The sequence below is a fragment of the Canis lupus genome, chromosome 2, assembly GCF_003254725.2.
Source record: "Canis lupus dingo isolate Sandy chromosome 2, ASM325472v2, whole genome shotgun sequence".
NCBI classification, from domain to species: domain Eukaryota; kingdom Metazoa; phylum Chordata; class Mammalia; order Carnivora; family Canidae; genus Canis; species Canis lupus.
This window is the reverse complement of record NC_064244.1, coordinates 16474855-16493174: the sequence shown is the minus strand read 5'-3', so window position 1 is coordinate 16493174 and position 18320 is coordinate 16474855. Positions and strand designations below refer to the sequence as shown.

Below are 18320 nucleotides of genomic sequence, written 5' to 3'. Positions count from 1 at the left end.
CCCCTCAGAGTCAGGGTACTTTGGGGGTAACGCTGCAAGTGTCTATAGCACTTACTATGGCTGTTCTCCCAACCCTGCAAGGTGAACGGAGTTGAGATCAGTTTGCTTGCTGACGAAAATAACTAAATTTTGTTGGTAAATTCAGTCTTGCAGTAAGGGAGTATATCAAGCAACCCCAACTAAAGAAGCCATCTGCTTCCTCCTCCTCCTTCTCCTCCTCCTCCCCCCTCATTTTCTGTCCTTAGCTTCAGTAAAGCTGCATGGAGGATACTCTCAACTGCCTGGGCCAGTGTCATCAAGTCTGGGCTCCAGGTTTCTGAAGGATTGCTCTGACCACCAGGATTTCTGCCCAACTTGCTCCCAGGGTCCTCCTAAACGAAGCAATCACCTGGAAGAGCTGTTTTGAAGACCCTCTACTAAGCATAGCGGGGAGCTTGCTGCTGTGATTTTTCAATCTGCAAACTAGGACATCTCTCGTTTTCATTACAAAAGTCTCATAAAGCCCAAAATGCAAGAGTCAGTAAGAGTTTTTTAAGGCGCCAATGAAATCAGGCACCTTAAAAATGTCTCGCTTGCTTACACCTCTCCAGGGATTTCCCATGAGCTCAGGCCAAAAGGCCACCTGCTTGCCGTGGCCCCTGCGGCCTGCATAGTTTGCCACGCCTCTCTTCCCACCGGGTCCCCTGCCCATCCCCCAGGCCCCATGGTGCTCCAGCCACCCGGGTTTTCTTTCTCTTCCATGAATGCGCCCGGCCTTCTGCTCTCTGAGGGTGCAGGTGCCGTGCCAAGTGTTCTGTCGCCATGGTCTTCGCCGAGCTTGCCACTTTCTGGGACTTCTGTCTCTGCTCCAACATCGCCCCTCCACAGCGTCTCTGACAACTCCCTCCTCCCCCACCAGCACTGTGTCCAGAAACATAGCACCTTTTTCACTTTCTTCATGGAATTTCAGTGTCTGAAGCCGTCTTGTTCCTTTAATAGTTTATTTCTCGTTCGGCCTCCTGCGTCCACCCTCAGGCCCCAACCCTGACTTCAAACACCATGAGAGCCAAGAAGCCTTGTTCTGCCCCATGCTACACAGAATCCCAGTGTCCTGCACAGATCCCGTTACATAGAAGGAGCATGGTGATCACTGTTGAGTGAATGAATGGGTAAATGAATGAATGAATGAATGAATGTGTCAGGCACTGTGCTGGTGGCAGAGGGTCAATGGTGAGGACCGACCCCCACCTCCATGTGGCTTTGCAGATGGGTGCAGGGGACAGGAAGTGGATGGGTCACCCACATCCAGGCTAAGTTGAACAGGAGACTGGTCTCATGGAGGGATCCAGGAGGCTTCCCTGGGGAGGTGATACAATCTGAAGAGTGAGAAGAGTTTTCCACTTGATAATACGGTGTTAATTTGGAATTAGCCTGGCTCTCAGAGGATAAAAGAGTGAAAGACGGGCGGTCACACACGAGTGAGTGGCTGCCCAAGGGAGCCTCTCTAAGGCCAGTAGACCTCAGTTCACGTCTTTTTATATCTGAATCCACTGTTTTTCCCCCTTATCTTTTTTTCTTTCTCTTTCTCTCCTCTTTGTTTTTTTTTGAAAAGTATTAAACTCTCTTCACAGAACACACTGATTTTTTTTCAACCTACATTTGCTTTCCCTCAACCCCACCCCCCAGTCGTCTATGTTTCCAACCCAGATGCTTGCTTTCTTTTTTTCTTTAAAAGATTCTATTTATTTATTCATGAGAGACACAGAGAGAGGCAGAGACACAGGCAGAGGGAGAAGCAGGCTCCCTGTGAGGAGCCCAATGTGGGACTTGATCCTGGGATCCTGGGATCAAGACCCAAGCCAAAGGCAGATGCTCAACCACTGAGCCACCCAGGCACCCCAACCCAGGTGCTTCAAAAGTGTCTTTTCTTTTCTGTTTGTCAGACAGTGATGATTTCCTGCATGTGTGATTGGCGTGGAGCTGCTCCTCATTCTTCCGAAGTTGGCTCAGCACTGTGCCTCCCAGCCATCCCTTGTCACCCATGAGCAGCCCGAGCCACCGACTTTTCAAAAAGTTAACAAACCAGAGAGCCTGGCCAGGCTCTGCCCTGCACCTTTTTGTTTCTCCTGATATTCTGTGTACGTTTCAAAGAAAATTTCTTCTGTAGCTTTCCTATTTATTTATTTTTTACAGATTTTATTTATTTGAGAGTGAGCGAGCACACCAGTGGAGTGGGGAGGGGCAGAGGGAGAGGGAAAAGCAGACTCTCGGCTAAGCAGGGAGCCCTACAATGAGCAGGAGCCCAGGGTCCTGGAATCATGACCTGAGTGGAAGGCAGATACTTAACTGACTGAGCCACCCGGGCACCCTGCTTTTCCTCTTTACCTAAATCAGCTCCTGAAAATGGTGGTGGTCAGAGCGATCTGAAGCTCAGCAAGGTCCTTGCACCTTTTTACCTTCCCCAGGGTAGAGCTGCAGTAAAAGCAACGGAGCCTAGAGACTTAAGAGATGCATGAGGTTTCAGATGCTCCCACCTGGGAAAACGAGCTGCTCCTTACTTCATTCTCAGGGTGCAACTCTTGGGGGTGGGGGGTGAGTCTTCCTTTCAGCTGTGTCTACCTCAAAGAGAAGGTGACCCAGTACTGCCCTCCGTGCATTGATGACACGCACAAGTCAAGGAAGGGACTTTTTGTTCTCTATCAGAGGGATTTCAGTTATGGCCAGTTAGAAGATGCCACTTGCCCAGAGCAGCAGTCCAAGTTCCAGCATGAGTTCCTCATCATCCCACTGCCACCCTCCAGCTGGACAGAGCAAGGTGCTGTGTGCCATGTACCAGATGGCCCCAGGCTCTTAGGACACTGAGTTCCCCATGTGCCTCTTAAATACAACAGAGCAAATGTCCCTTCCAGGGGCTTACGGGGATGCATGCTGAGCTCTAACTCCTCCACAGAAGCAGTGGAAGGATGATGATTGTTGAAAGCCTGTGAACTTGGAATGATTAATTGAATAAAATGTTGATGTTAATCCGAGAAAGACATATTTTCAGGTAAAAGGGTCAGATCTTTGTAGGCAGTGATTATCACAAACAAAAAGATCATGCTTTGTGGGTAAGGGTATTTGGAAATCAAGAAGAGAAAAATATCCTGGGACAAAATTTTTTTTCTGAGATATTCTTGTGAGTAAGGATTGGTCCTTGCTTTAAGTACAAGTTGAGATGGAAAGAAAAACATACCCAGGGAAACAAAAAGCTTACAACATGGTTTTGGAAGTGAGGTCTTTTTAGACAGATGGATGTAGTTTTGGAATTGTTCTTTGAAAATTGTTTTTTTAACCCTCTGACCTGAAGTTTGTGCTTGAAATTCTGCAGAGTGATGAATCCTTTTCGTGTTGATTGTATCATGTCCTGTGAAGAATTTAGTATTTGTTTTATCAAGAGATCTAGTTGATCTAAGAAGATAAGAATATTTTCTTTCTCTTCCAGTTTTCACAATGAGAGGACCTGAATTCAGTCTAATTGAAGGAAAACTATGGGGTTCAGCATTTGGGGGAGAGCTGGCTTATATAACAATGCTAAGGGCTTCTTCCGCTTTTGGAAATTGAGCATTAGGCCGCTTCGCTATTACGGAGGACCTATATTAGTATCTGTTTCTCCTAAATGACAGAAATCTGGACAGGATTTCTGCTTTTCTGAAGAAAGACAAAAACAGCATTCAGTGTGTGTTTGACAGGGAGCCCGTGATAGAGACAGCGCAGGGCCCACAGATCTCCTTCCCCAGGAACTCCACTCTGCATCTCAGCACTAAGCCACCACCACTTCGACCTGGGTCTGTGAACATCTGTGCTCTACTTCAATTTATCTTGTGCATCCGTTAGCAAGATGTGTCCTAAGGTATAAGTAAAGCCTAAAAGAGGTTATTTTTGGGGTGTGGGGATGCTCAAAAGCATTTCCACGTAAATGAATGGTAGCTGCTTCTTCGCGTTATGCCATTTCAACTTAGGAAGGGTTTCCTAGGAATGCTCTCTCTTCACATGGTAGGGGAAACCGGTATCTCAAATCAAGAACCGAGAGCACAGGTAAATAGGAAGAAAGGAATGACAGACGTTCTTGAAACTCTTGGTTTCAGATGAGGTTATATTCATGGCACTAGGAATAAGCCCTCCATCCTTTGCTTCAGAAATTTATCACCCTGGAAATCAGATATTTTTGAGCAGCTCAGTTGCCATTTTTAATGGATTTAAAAAATTCTATGGAAGTCTCCCACATGCTAGAGTCTTCCATATATGTTTCTTGTTAGATGGACTCAGTATGTTTTAGCTTTGGCTTGTTAAAGTTATTTACATGGCCTAAGGTCAAATGGTGTTGTTTCACATTTTGCTTGACGGAAATGTCACTGGACTGCATTGTTTTTATAGGCAGAGATCAGTTTCAGCGAGGTGGTAGAGAACTTCACTTCCAATGTGTCTGTTTAGCAATACATTCACCAGGCATTCACCTCTTCTGGAGAAGATATAAAACAGTGAGGTCTGTATCTGGAGTTTCGGTGTGGTGGTTCCTGATCTGAGAGGGGCTGGTTCGCACGTTGTCATGCTCACACACCAGCAGGGGAGAAGGTCAAGCATAACATTCTTTCCAACAGAGGCAATGGAGCGGTGGCTTTGCTCGCTCGAGAATTATGTAAGAAATTGAGATGTCTGGAGGTCATCGATGGTAACCGGAGGAGAAAATTGAACTGAGCAGGCTGCTTCCACTTAGTGAGGCTCCTCTAGGAGATTATTTACAAGTCTCAGAGTCCAGCTCTGGTAGAGCTCAGTTTCACAGAGTTAGAGAAAAGCTGTAAAATAAGCTTAAATCAGCCCATCCAACGTTTGAAAGGGCAAAGGACGGGGGAGAGGGGGAGGAACATAAAGGGGGAGGGAAGAGAGAGGATGCATTCCAAAATCCGCTTAATTTATTCCTTCCTTCTTCATCTTTGTCTCCTTGGCTCTCATCTCTTTCACCACGGAGTCTGCAAGTAGAGCAAAGGGGGGGAAATGGCCAAAATGGTAGCCATCTCTGCTGTTCTGGTAGCAAAGCCTCTGGACTTAGGCGGCCATTTTCTCTTGGATCATGGATGTCCGAAGTCACATTCTATTAGCTCAGCAGCACATGCAAAATAATAACCATAAACCCAGAAATGTGCCGTGGAATTTTCTCCCGCTCTCTTAACGAGCTTTGCAAAGCTCCTCTGTCAAGGAGAGTGAGCAATGTGTAATTTCAAACACATTTTTAATAGTTGCTCTTGGCTCTCTCCGAAGAAGAGGGAGGCATGCTGACGCGGCTGTAGGAGAGGCAGCAACTTTATAAGAGTAATGTGAAACAAATCACCCAGGTGCTAGTAGCACTTGGAAAGCGTGGGGAGCTGCCTGGGAAGCTGGGGCTCATCAGGCAGAGAGCAGTGCTGGAGTCTGACATGTGGCTCTAGAAGTCAGACCAGGGTGGCATATGGCAGGTCCACATGAAGATAGGCACCTCCAGAGCTCTCCATCCAAGTCATTCTCAGGTGTTTCCACTTTCCAAAGTCCATTTTCCTCTTCCACCAAGCAAGATTTTGTAAAACAGAGGAAAGTGGTAGAAAGAGTGGAAAAATGGGAGCAGGTGCCAGACCACCAAGGAGCATCAGTTAGGATGCCCGGAGCTCTTGGTCCTTGGCTGTAGCAGCAGATCGATCCATGGTGTAACTCAATGTCTTAGCCCCATTGCTGAGGACTCCGAACTCCTGGAGATGGGGTGGAGGAGGTGTATGACTCTTGGGCTTTGCTTGCTAAAGAACCCCAAAAACACTTATCAGAAAGACATGAAGGGCTAACAACAACAAAAAAATCTTATGCTCAGGATAAAAAGGGTCATAGGAAGAATTCTGTGCCTTCCTGCCTCCTCCATTTTCCCACAAGCCTTTATAAGTACCTGACCAGAGTTTCCTAACACTCAGAACTCATGGTAAGATAGCAGGTCAGAATATCTGAAATTGAGACAACTTTGAAAAATCTGTGACTATGGTTATTATAATGTAGATTTGATTTAATGAGTCTACCAAAGTCGTGATGCCTATCAAATTAGGAAATGCTAACTTGAAAAAGACCTTTCCTATTTTTTATCCTCTAATCGGTAATGGCAAAGTCATTTCCTCATGATCAGTTTCAATGGAGCATCTGTTTTTACAGGAGAGAGGAAATCGAGATGTCTTGAGTCAGAGGGCTAAAAAACTGCTAGGGGGTCATCCGTTCCAAGCCCCTCGTTTTACGGATGGCGAGGCTGGAATGACAAAATCAGTGGCTGAGAAACTCAGGACCCCCATTTCTACGCTCAGTGTTATTCCCCCCACCTTGTGCAGCCTGTTGTGTATCTGCTCTATGGGGGCCAGTTCTGCCTTGGGGGGTTCTGCACCCCACCATCCGTCCTCCCCCATTGCTGTCTGTGATGGGAAGACAGTGAGCTGCTTCTTCGACTCCCAGACTTTCAGCAGCATCGCAGCTCAAGTGGGATCCCTAGGAAGGAAAATGCTGAGTGGGTCTGGCATTGGTACAAGTAGGCTAATCACGGTGAGTGGCTGGTAGGAGATGTGAGACAGACACGGGCTCCATGCAGTACCATTTTGCTCCCGGCCCCGAGCTTACCCTCCCGGTCTCCTTTAGGTCATCTATTTCTTCCCTGACAAAAACATCTGGTTGTTTCCAAACTGAAATTTTTATGCATTTCAACTCATGTAGGAATGTTGAAAAGCTGTTCTGAAAAACATAGCTCCTCCCTGTGCCAAACCAGTTGGGCTGGAATGAACAACTGTTGTTATAAATCTCCACTCTGCCTCTTCAACGGCCCCAGAAGGTACAAAATAGAATGTTTCATGAGACTGGCCAGACGGATCAAATAAGCCCTGCCCAGAGGAGCCCTGTGCGTGAAGAGTACGGGAACACCCCTTTCTCCCCTCTCCCGTCCGTTCTCTGAGTCTCTCTTTCAAACAGTTTCTGGAACTGTTGGCAAGAGGACAGCATGTCAGGGTTCTCTGTGTTCACAACAAATTCTTTTGTGTCTTTAAGTGGAAAAATATTTTATGTCATGGCAGAGCAACTGCTTGTTCTATGAGTGATTCACAAAGAAAACTCAGCGACCTAATGATGTGTGTCCTCGCCAAGACCCAGACAGGGAAAGGGATTAAAAAAAAAAAAAAAAAAAAGTGGCTCAGAATCAAAAGGTACTTTAGAAGTCATTGAGGATGTGAGGCCACCTTCCCACTGAGATCTTCCCATAGTGGACTGTGGAGTTGCCTCCTTGGCTGCCTGTCATTTCGAACCCGTTCCATAGGTATCCTTATCCACACAGTGCTACATCTGCCCCCAAATTCCATGCACAAAACCTCCTGTCCACTTGGGCCTTATTTTTGTGATTTATTATTTCCTAGCAGTGTGTGTCCTCATCAAGGTGGGCTCTTGCAGCTTTTGATGCTCTATATAATGAAGGGCTGGAAATAAAGGGTTCTGGTGCTCCTAGAATCAGAGGGCGCAGACTGGATGGAGGGCACCCAAGAAATCATCTAGCTCAATTTATTGCACACTCAGGAATTCTTTCTGCTAAATATCTTTCCTCAGATGACTTTGACCAGGTCTTACTCCCCAACAGGGAGCTCACTACTTCACAAGACAGCCTGGGTCATTGTTAAAGGGCTGCGATTGCTAGGAGGTGCTCCGTTCTCTTGTTGAGCAAGTCTGTCTCCTTGTCACTTGGACTTCCTTCTGCAACATGTCCTTCTTTTTGACAAATGGTCCTTTCAGTATTTGAAAAGAGCCCTCACATTTCTCCAGCTTTCTTTTCCAAGCAACACATCCTCTTTTTGCAGCCATTTCTCATGTTCTTCAGAACTTTGCTCATTCAGTCTTCCACCTCCGCTTACTCTCTAGTTATTCTCAATCCTCTGATCTTTTCTCCATATGAATCCATGCCAACCTGAGTCTCCTCCATTCTGTTCTTCTGTGATTTATTTTTGGAGACTAAAATCTAAGACTTTACCCTTTCTTTTTCCTGTGGTAGGGTTCATGTCACCAATTTCAGCCAATATTCGAGGTGGTTGATGGTGTGTTGAATCCTGAGTCTGTCGTCTATGGCACTGGCTATCCCTGCTGATTTATTTTCACTTAAAACACTGATATTGTCTGTCTTCATAAAAGTCACTGATGAAAAAAGTTAAAGCTCAGAAACAACTCTCTAGACATTATCAGGCCATTACTCACTCTTTGGATTGAATTGCTCACCAATTTCAGATCCAGCCAGCCTTATTCTCATCCAGTCTGCATTTTACCATCTCTTCTTTTTTTCTTTTCTTTTCTCTTCTGTCTCTTTTCTTTTGTCTATCCTCTCCTCTCTTCTCCTCTTCCCTTTGCTTCTTTCCTTTCCTTTTCTTTTTTAACATTTTATTTATTTATTTGAAAGAGAGAGCACATGAGCAGGAGGGGCAGAGGAGAAGGAGAAAGAAAAACTCAAGCAGACTCTGTGCTGAGTCTGAGTGGGGAGCCCATCTTGGGGCTTGATCTCATGACTCTGAGATCCTGACCTGAGCTGGAGCCAGGAGACAGATGCTTAACTGACTGTGCCACCCAGGCACTCCTTCACCATATTGTCCATACAAATCTTGCTGGGTGTTTTCTCATGTTTTGCTGAAACTGCATAACATGTCCACTGCACTTTCCTCCTCTATCAACCCAGAGACGCTGTCGAAAATGGAACTAAAAAAAAAAAAAAAAAAGAAAGAAAAGAAAATGGAACTAAATCAAATGCAGGAACCTATCCTGCCAGTGCAGTAGCAGCTTTCCTTTCTAAATATCCTTCCCATGAACCTGTTTGGTTAGCTACTCCTCTCCTCCTCGAATTCCCTTTGGGGACCCCTTTCTCCTGCATTCAGAGCACCAGGATGCCTTTTGTGGATCATCACGGAATTCACTAGACCCATATCCTAAGTCCATATGAGGTTGCCTTACAGGATAATGTCTGCATTTCAAGGGCAGCCCTCTGTGCCTCAACCCAAGAGTGCACAAGGAAGATTGGTAGCAACACTAGTGCCTGGTACGATCACATCTGGAGCTGGCTGGCCTTCTCATCACAATCTCCTTGTCTGTACCTCTGGCAACTCTCCTCGTGAGCCACCAAGCCTCACACCCCAACACTCCAACAGGCATCCCGTCACACAATGGGAATCTTTGATGAGGCTCGGGACAGGCTTCTTTTAGCCAGGACTGAAAATGACCTCAAGGGATTTTTTTTTTTCCCTTCTCAGTTCTTTTCTAAGCCATGCTATGCCAGGTTAGGCCAGTTGGGGGTTTTAAAAACTTCCCCCTCTTTTTTTCCCCACTATCTCTTTATTCAACACTCTTCTTCATTAGAGCAAGCAGAGGGCTCATTTATTCATTTATTCATTCATTCATTCATTCATTCAAAGAGTCATTAAGCACCTACTATGTGTCAGCCTAAGGTAGGCACTGGAGATTCAGAGGGGAGCCAGGCACACTGAGCCCTGCCCACAGAGATGCCAGTCCAGCTAGGAAGCAACAGTATGAATGGGGGTTATGGGAAGGCTAAGGGTGCATCTCGCTCTAGAGATCAGGGCAATGATGTGGGTCATAATAGGACAATTATTACCTGCGTGCACCTGAGAGCCTGAGAGGAAGACAGCTGCTCCTGGGAAACGTGTCCAGAGTCATGTCCCCCAAAACACCTCCGGATTCCCCCAAAGTTGAAGATCCTGTCTGTGTGTTGGAAAAGGGCTCTTTCCATAGCCCATCTCAATTTAAACCCTGGAGCTGTCACAGCCTCTGTTTACTTACAGAATATTTACCTACCTGTGGGGTGATTTATTTCTGTAGGGAAATGTCTGGAAGGCTTCTTCCTCATTGCTGGATTTGCCACATACCCTCTTCCTGGCCCTGAGTCTCCGCTTCGTCTTCAAAACACCAGAAGTGCCCCAAAGATGCCTGCTGGAATTAGAATTCCTGGTTGTTGGATGCCGAGGGCTTTGGCTTTGAGAAACCAGGGCCGGGAAATGTGTTTTTGACAACCGTAAGCAAGGCTCTGTTTCTAGGGCCCAGCGGGATCACTGGGGGGACCGCCTTCCAGCCCTGCTTTGTGGGGGCAGCAAGAAGCTGGGGCCTGGCCAGCCCCTGGCACATGGATGTCTGGGGCCTGTGCAGCCTGCGCAGCCAGAGGGAAGGAAGGTGAGGAGCAGAATTGCCCGCAGGGTTTTCTCCGCCTTGTCTGTCTGGGGAAGGGGAAGGGGCCCGAGTGCGGCCTCCGGCCTCCGCCCCTCCGGAGCTGCCTCGGGCCCTTCCTCCTCCTGGACCGGGCGCCCCGGCGGCGGCCCGGCCCCTCGGTCCCGTCGCAGGCCAGCCAGGGCTCGGGCCTCCGGGAGCCCCGCAGGGAGCCAGGGAAGGGGGGGCGCAGGCTCTGCACGGCAGCGTGGGGCCCGGCACCGCGGCCCGCGGGGGCACGGGGCAAACTCCGCGTGGCTACTCCCGAAGCACGTGATGAGAATTAGGCTTCCGGGGGGGGGGGGGGGGGGGGGCGGGGGGCACAGTCTCACACAGTGAAGCCAAACCCTGTCCCTCCCCCTTGCGTCGTGCGGCGGCCTCGGTCCGCGGTGATTTCCTGGGAGGAGGCCGGTGCCCGCGGGCCGCGGGGCTGTCACTCCTCATATCCTACCCGCGCGAAACCTCGTTTCCCTGGAAAAATAATAAAATGCGGAGCCGGTCGCTTTTAAAATGGCTTGTGTTTCACAGTTCGAGTTGAGTTTTCTGTCAGGAAGTGATTAGCCAGGAGGCCTTCAGGGTGGTGGGGCGGGGAGGCGAGGCGGCGGGTGAGCGCGGGGCGCGGGGAGGGTGGGAGCGGGGGTGCGGGGAGGCGGGTGCAGGGTCTGCTCTGTCCTCTGCCCCGGGCGGTCACGGTCACGGTCACGGTCACGAGCCGGCGGGCCCCGGGCTGACGACAAAGCCGCGGCGTCCTGTTAGTCCTCCGTCTACGTGGGGTCATTTCTGCAGCTCTGGGCAGGGCTGCTCGGGGAAGGGCCAGGGTCCAGCGCAAGGAGACAGATGATACATCGGTCGTGGAGCCAGGCAGCCACTGGATGTCAGCAGCCCGTGTCATTTTAGGACCATGGGGATGGGCCAGTGAAAATCCCAGGCAGCCCTAAACCAGCCCACAGATGCCAGGAAAGCAAAAAATGGAAATAGGGGACGTGGGGCTGGGCGGAGGGGAGCGCGGGCAGACTGGAGACCGGCCCGGCCGTACATCTGCACGCTGGGGCAGCACCGGGTGCACATTGAACAGCAACGTCCATACACAGGCCGTACTGGAGCATGTTCGTGAACATCCCCGAAAGGGCAGGGAGCTCAAATACACATTTGGAATTTTCATTGGAAACACATGCACAATTAACAACAATGAAAGCATAGCTTAGAAAAAGTGAACTTGCACCTAGGCAATTAGCGAGCTGGTTCATTTTGATTTGCTCCGTTGTGGGGCGCAGATCACCACCTCCCAATGCTGTGACCGTAGTGGAAGGCTAGAAGGAGTTCAAGATACGTTTGGTCCTATGGAAGGCTTTCCAGATTCATGCTTCAGCTGGAGGGCCAGATGGAGGCTGGGCTTTTTATATGTAACACCTTGTGATTCCCAGGTTACTCAGTTTGGAAAAGGGATTTACAGACAAAAGTATTCATCGTATTTTTAACCTTCTTCTAATACGCACAGAGAGAGAAGTGTGTCTCTCAGCTCAGGGAGCTTTCTTAAACGGAACACATCCATGTAGGCAAGAAAGCACACCAGCAGCCCCACTCTGCTCCCTTCCAGCCACTGCTGTCTCCCTCTTAGTCATTAGAGTTTAAATTACACTTTTTCTTGTCAGCCCCTAAGATGATGATGATTTATCCTGTGCCAGGATTTCAGGGCAGAGCAAGCCCAGGCTGGGGGCATGCTGTGTATCCTGGAATCCTCCTCAGGTTCCCCTGGCTGTGCCTCCACTTCCCTAAGGCTCCCCAGTATTACCCAGAGTCTGGCTCAGATATCATCTCCCTGAAATCCAAATCCAAATTTCTACCTCCTCGATTCCAGTGGCCATGGGATTCCACTCACCCATCTTAAATATCATCTAAGCCACACCGGGGCTTCAGTATGGCTACCATGGACCAGATGGCTCATAAACAACAGAAATTTAGTTCTTCCAGTTCAACCTCCCAGTTGCTGGGAGGTTCCAAGATCAAGGTGTCAGCAGATCTGGTGTCTGGTGAGGACCTGGCCCCTGGTTCATGGATGGTTGTCTTTTCCCTGTTTCCTCTAGTGGAAGAAGGAATGAAAAGAAATGAAAAGGAAAGAAAGAGGTCTCTATTGCAAGGGCACTAATCCCATTCCCATGACCTAATCACTTCCCAAAGGCCCCCTCTCCAAATATCATCATCTTGGGGGTTAGGATTTTAACATATGAGTTTTGGGAGGATTCAAACATTCAGTCCCATCCCAAACATATTGAGAGCCACCTGGTACCAGGATCTCTGCTCTTGAAGAGTTTAGGAACCTATAGGCGGGAAGATGAGGACCCAAAAGGAAGCATTTAGCTTGATCTTAAGAGGTCAAGGAAGGCTTCCTAGAGGAAGAGGAGCCCAAGCAGGGACCTGGAAGACTAACTCAGAGCCATCCATCCATGTGAAGGAGCAGGTGTTAAGAAGAATGGAGTTCAAAGCAGTGAGAATAGCATGTGCAAAAATGGGAGAAAGGTGAGAGGTGAGGTGGGAGAGGGTAGCCAGGATCGACTCATGAAGGTCCTTTAGGTTCTGAGTGACCTATGTCCCAGTTTGCCCTGGGATAATCTCCACTTACATCTGTTGTCCCAGCATAAAGACTACCTCTGCCCCTCCTTCACTCTCAGTAGTGATTGGTTTGGACAAAAAAGTGTTATGGTGGCCCATTCAAGCCACATTAAAGAACCAACCCAAATTCCATCCTTGAAGACCCAAGGAGCCAGCAAAGGCCTTTGAGGAGGGGAGAAACACGATCACATCTGCAGTTTAGAAATACTACTTTGGTGGCAGTTGAAGAATGTTTTGAGGAAAAGCATACCGGAAGCAAGGGATGTTTTAGATTTTTGCTTTAATCCAAGGTGGAGATGGTGGTGGCCAGGGTCAAGAGATCAATAGTGATGGTGGATGAATCCACGACATATGAGAAATACGGAGAGGGAGGAATCACAAGGGCTTAGTCATTTTATTTACTCTAGGTTCATTAGTCATTTATGTGCTGCCTTCTGAGACTAGATCTAGAGACTTCTGAGACTAAAACTAGATGCTGCTGGCAGCCTGGCGCTCCGGTTCCAGGAACACAGAACCCTTGGAAGGGCTGGAAGAAGAGAGTGACCAGCCCAGTGTGGTGTTTTCCCTCTCTGGAATGCAGAGCTTTCTTTTGCTGAGCCGGGCCCCAGCAGCGGCCTGGGCTGAAGCCAAGGTCAGGGCTGGGGCAAGGCAGTGCTGGTTTGGGGTGGTAGGGACAGCATGGTAGCAATGGGGTTCTCCGCAAAGCCTTTGCCCCTTGACTGGGAGGCGGGGTCCCATCCTGTAGGGTTGAGGAATGCTACAGGCTAGTGAATTACATTTTAGAAAATATTTTATCAACACCTCTAACATAGTACAAACTCAAGTCGGTGCCACATGTGTTTTCCATGTGTGTTGCGACGGTAGGAAGTAACCAAACAACTCTGTATTGAACTTGTCAGAATATAATCAAAAATTCTGCTAATTACTTCAGCATGAAGCCTAGCGAGCGCTCTCCCTTAATCATCAGAAGCAAGTCCCATTAGCGAGCGCCGAGGCTCAATAACACCACTTTATTGTGTTTCTTGGACAACTGCAAAAGCTTATCTTTCACTGCAAGGTTTTCTCATTTTTGGAACCTCCATCCCCATAACAGTCATCATTACTGACTACATCAAGAGTGTAGTTCTGGGAAAAGTACTGTGCAAAGAAATTCCTGAAATGGGAATGGACATTCATGTTGAAGTGGTGGTTTTTGCCAGAAAGTTAAACTCTAGCAAATGAATTGATTTTTCTAGGCGGCTGGCTTCATTGCCCGAGAGAGCAGCATACAAAACTCTGCTGGGTGTACATGCTAGTTAGCACGTTTGTTTTATCTCTGAGAGGCCAATAATAACGACAGAACAAAGTTAAAGGCGCTCTGAGCCCAGGCAGAAGAATTAAGAGGTTTGTAACATTTACAAAGGAAAACATTATTTCTCTTTAATCTTTCTTGCCGTTCGGTTCAGCTCCCTTTAAGCATCTGCGAGTTCTGAGGCTGGAAAGAAAGAAAAAGAAGAAAGAGAAGCAAGTGAAGGCAGGGCAAAGAAAGAGTAAGTTCTCCGAGAGAATGCACAATTATTTCTACAGATAGGAGAGCCTTAGGGCAGAGTCTGTCAATGTTTATATTTGGTTTTTAAATGAAATATGGTAAGCCCCATTTACTATTCAGAAACCCAAATTTACAAAACAGATTTTTTTGTTATTGTTGTTAGCGGGAAGAGGAGGTGGAAATGGGCTGGGATAGGAGTTTGTTCACATTGCATAAAAATTCTTTACTTTGCAAAACGATTCACTGAAAGCTTCCTTTAAATAACAACTCTGCTGGTGCATTTAATTTACCAAAAAGAATCAATTTTAAACAGAACTTTAGGAATAAAGTCTGTGTTGTGCAGTGGAAATGTAGTAGGCATTTAAAAATAAAAACAGTCTGGGGTGAATATTAAAATAAATTTTCATTCTTTGAATAAACTCTTCCTAGGCAAGTATCAGAATGTGGCCAAAGAGCATGATGGGAGGGTTAAGTGGGGGGAAAAGGTTGAGGGAGTAAATTAGGTAGGATTAGGAGAGAGAAGATGGATTTATATTTAAAAACTGGACATGAAATCATATACGGAATGAGTTTTAATAGGAGACCTTGCTTCAGTACAAGTAAACAAATGGATTTCTAGTTCAAGACGCCCAATAAGCTGACCTGCATTTAAACATGCAGGTGATTTCCCCCCTCCCCCTCCAAATTCCCATTGAAATAAGCAAATAAATACACAACCAAGAAATCTGCATCAGTAGATTGGTAAACTGGTAAACCAGTTTACCTGGTTTCTACAAAAGCAGGAATGATCACAAGAATCTAGGTTCAAATATTATTGAAACGCAATGTCTTGTAAAATAAATGTAGGGATATAGAGAGATAAAAAGAATTATAGCAAAAGTCATGCCAAAAGGAAAAGAGAAGTCTTCATAATTGACTTCATAATATAGAGAGACAATTTGGGAGAAGACAGAAACCTAAAATCACATGCAAATACTGTGATGCTGGTAAACGCAGAATCCAGAAAACATATGCCCCTTTTCTAGCACGCTATGTTGATGAGTTTTGGGGACTGCAAAGGCAGGCAGACTTGAATAGAAGTGAGCCAGAGTAAAGGTCCAGTTAGAGAAAGAAGTCAACTTTACATGTTGGGATAAGGGTCCTCTGAGGAGACAGGTGGTTCATAACAAGTGTCTACTGTCAGGATGATCAAAGAACTTTTAAGAAGAGTTTTTGCCCCATCTGATATTATGTTTCTAGGCTGCTGTAATTCACTATCCCTTCATCACCTCGAATGTTCAGTAGCCTTTGCAGAAGTTTTGGAAGTAATTAAATGCTTATGTAAGGTCCAGAGTGATGAAGATGTCAGGAGATTAAAAGCAAATGGATGGCGAGAATGCAGTTGGGACAGAATGAAGCTGTGGGTATCAATAGGCAGGGCCCCAGGAAGTGCTGCCAAAGGTATTGAGGATGAAAGGCAGACATGAGAGCAAAATTCACCATGAGAATTTAAGTTCCTAGAAATGTGCCAAAATCTGGGAAAGGATGTTAGACTTCTCACTGAATGTGGTAGAGAGGGCCCATGGTTTTGTTTTTAGATATCAAGGAGCCATGGGAGAGCTAGGGTACATAGTGTCTACATTATTAGAGTTAAAAAGATACATCTATGAAAAAGTAAAATGAAAAATAGCCACAAAGCATTAGATAAGATATACAAGGTTAGATTAAAAAAAAAAAGATATACAAGGTTGGATCAAATAAAGCAGTTATGACATTAACTTAACTTGCTAGTAAATGACAAAGATTCAGAGACTTGGTTTCGTGGTAGGATGTAATAGGTCACAGCAGCCCAATGTTCTCCCAGCAGTAACTAGAAAGATCCAGATATTTCCCCAAAATTTTGTTTTTTTAAAAAAGATTTTTTAATTTTTATTTTTAGAGAGAGAAAGAAACTGGTGAGGAGGGGCAAAGGGAGAGAGAGAGTCTCAAGGAGACTTCCCGCTGAACGGGGAGCCAAACGCAAGGCTCCATCTCACCACCCATGAGATCATGACCTGAGCCAAAATCAAGGGTAGGATGCTTAACTGATTGAACCACCCAGATTCTCTTTCCAAAATTATATGTTAAAAGACATAGCAGAGTTGTAGAAACAGAACTAGATGAGTTGGAATTCCAGGTCTGCGGTGATCTGGCAATTACCAGCTTGCCAATCTGGTTAAAAATAAGAAGCTGTTTGCTATTTACAAGAGACACACTTTAAACAAATACCATTTGTAAGAGACTTTATTTATAAAGTTACAGGAAGATGGAAAAACAGCAAAAAAAGAGCTAAGCCATACAAACACTAACCAAAATCTAGCTGATATAGCTGCATTAATAGCAAACAATAGGATGTAAGACAAGAAATGTTAATAGAGACAGAGGGGTTTCCATAATGATACAAGAGCCAATTCATCATGAAGTCATAATAATTTTAACGTTGTGTATACCTAATAGCTATTAAAGATATAAAGCACAAAAAAAGATATAAAGCACATGTTGATAGAACTAAAAGTAGTCATTTATAATCTGCAATTTTAGTTAGAGATTTTAATACACCATTCTCAGTGACTAATCATAGTTGGTAATAGTAATATGTAGAGAAAAAAGTGGATGAAAACACAGAAGATCTGAACCTGACACATATGGAAATCACACCCCAAAACCACAAAACAAATATTATTTTCAAGGTTACATGAAACATTTACCAAAATAGACTATATGCTATATCATAGAGTAAGTTTCAAAAAATTTCAAAGGACTAAGGATATATAGAAAATGTTTTTTGACCACAGCAGAATTAAACTTGAAATGAATAATGGAAAGATAAGAAAATCTCCAACTCTGAATAACACAAGTATCAAAAAGAACTCATGATAGTAGTTATGAGATATTTTGAAGTCAGTAATAATAAAAAAGTGGCATATCAAAACTTGTGGAATGCCATTACTAACCAAAGAGAAATGTATAGTTTAAATGAACATATTAGAAGAGGAAAAGCAGAAAATCAATGATTTAAATCATGGAGGCTTTAGCCTCTTATTTAGGAAATAAAGAGCAAATTAAACCCTCAGAAAAATAAAGCTAAAGCAGAAATCAGTGATGGGAAGGAAAGATACAGGGACAGGAAATCAACAAATTGCAAGTACAAACTACTTAAGAAAACTATTTAGCAATACCTATTAAAGCTGAATATGTGTATATCTCGCAATCTAGTGATTCCATCCGGGATACACACCAAGAAAAATGAGTTTTGGGGTCCTCCAAAAATAGGATACATACAAGGCATGGACTAGACATGCATAAGAACGGTTCCCACTCCTGACCCCACAGGTCAGGTCACTACTTCTCCCCATTTTCAGCAGAAGACTGAAGGTTTTCTCTTTGGAGAGGGCAAATCTCACAGGTTCTGGATTTGGGCATACCCAGCACAACCAGGAAGTAAGAGTGAGGTACCATATTGAAAATGGAAAGTCAAAGGGAAAATGACAGGGGTGGTGAGCCCTCTGGTCCTCTTTCTCCATTTGGGTCTCAGAAAACTAACAGCCAGCGTGAACTCTCTAACAGAAAGTTAATTTATTCCTTTCTGAGAAAACCTCCTAGCTCAAAAGAAAAGACTAATCCTTTCTTGCAAGAGTTCTGTGTCCTTAAAGTCTGAACAACTTGCTTTCAGCCGGACCCCAGTGCGCCTGTCAGCTGGAATCTAGGTGTTTGGTTCTCAACATTCTGCATGTCGCTGGGGGAGAGCATAACCAATATCCCAACCTGTCTTCGAGGGATTCCCTAACCCCTAACCTAGGATTCCCACTGTATTTGGGGGAGGAGTCAAGACAATTTAATTTGAAAGGTCAAATATGAGCAGAGTGCTGTCAACATCTGGATTATACCTATATGAAGAAAACAGCAAAAAATAAAA

At 45.7% G+C, this 18320-nt stretch overlaps 1 long non-coding RNA gene across 3 annotated transcripts; it reads right to left on the bottom strand.

Annotated features, from left to right (window-relative positions):
* Positions 1-7543: 7543 nt before the first annotated feature.
* On the bottom strand, positions 7544-10838 carry LOC118353976 (uncharacterized). 3 transcript variants are annotated; one of them, XR_004813740.2, is made up of 3 exons: positions 10700-10838; positions 9844-9978; positions 7544-8733 (listed from the first exon to the last, which is right to left on the bottom strand). It is a non-coding gene; the product is annotated as an uncharacterized LOC118353976 (long non-coding RNA). The 3 variants fall into 3 exon arrangements; XR_007405494.1 differs by lacking the exon at positions 10700-10838 and having other exon boundaries at positions 9844-10318; XR_007405495.1 differs by lacking the exons at positions 9844-9978; positions 10700-10838 and adding an exon at positions 9461-9805.
* Between the last annotated feature and the right edge of the window lie 7482 nt (positions 10839-18320).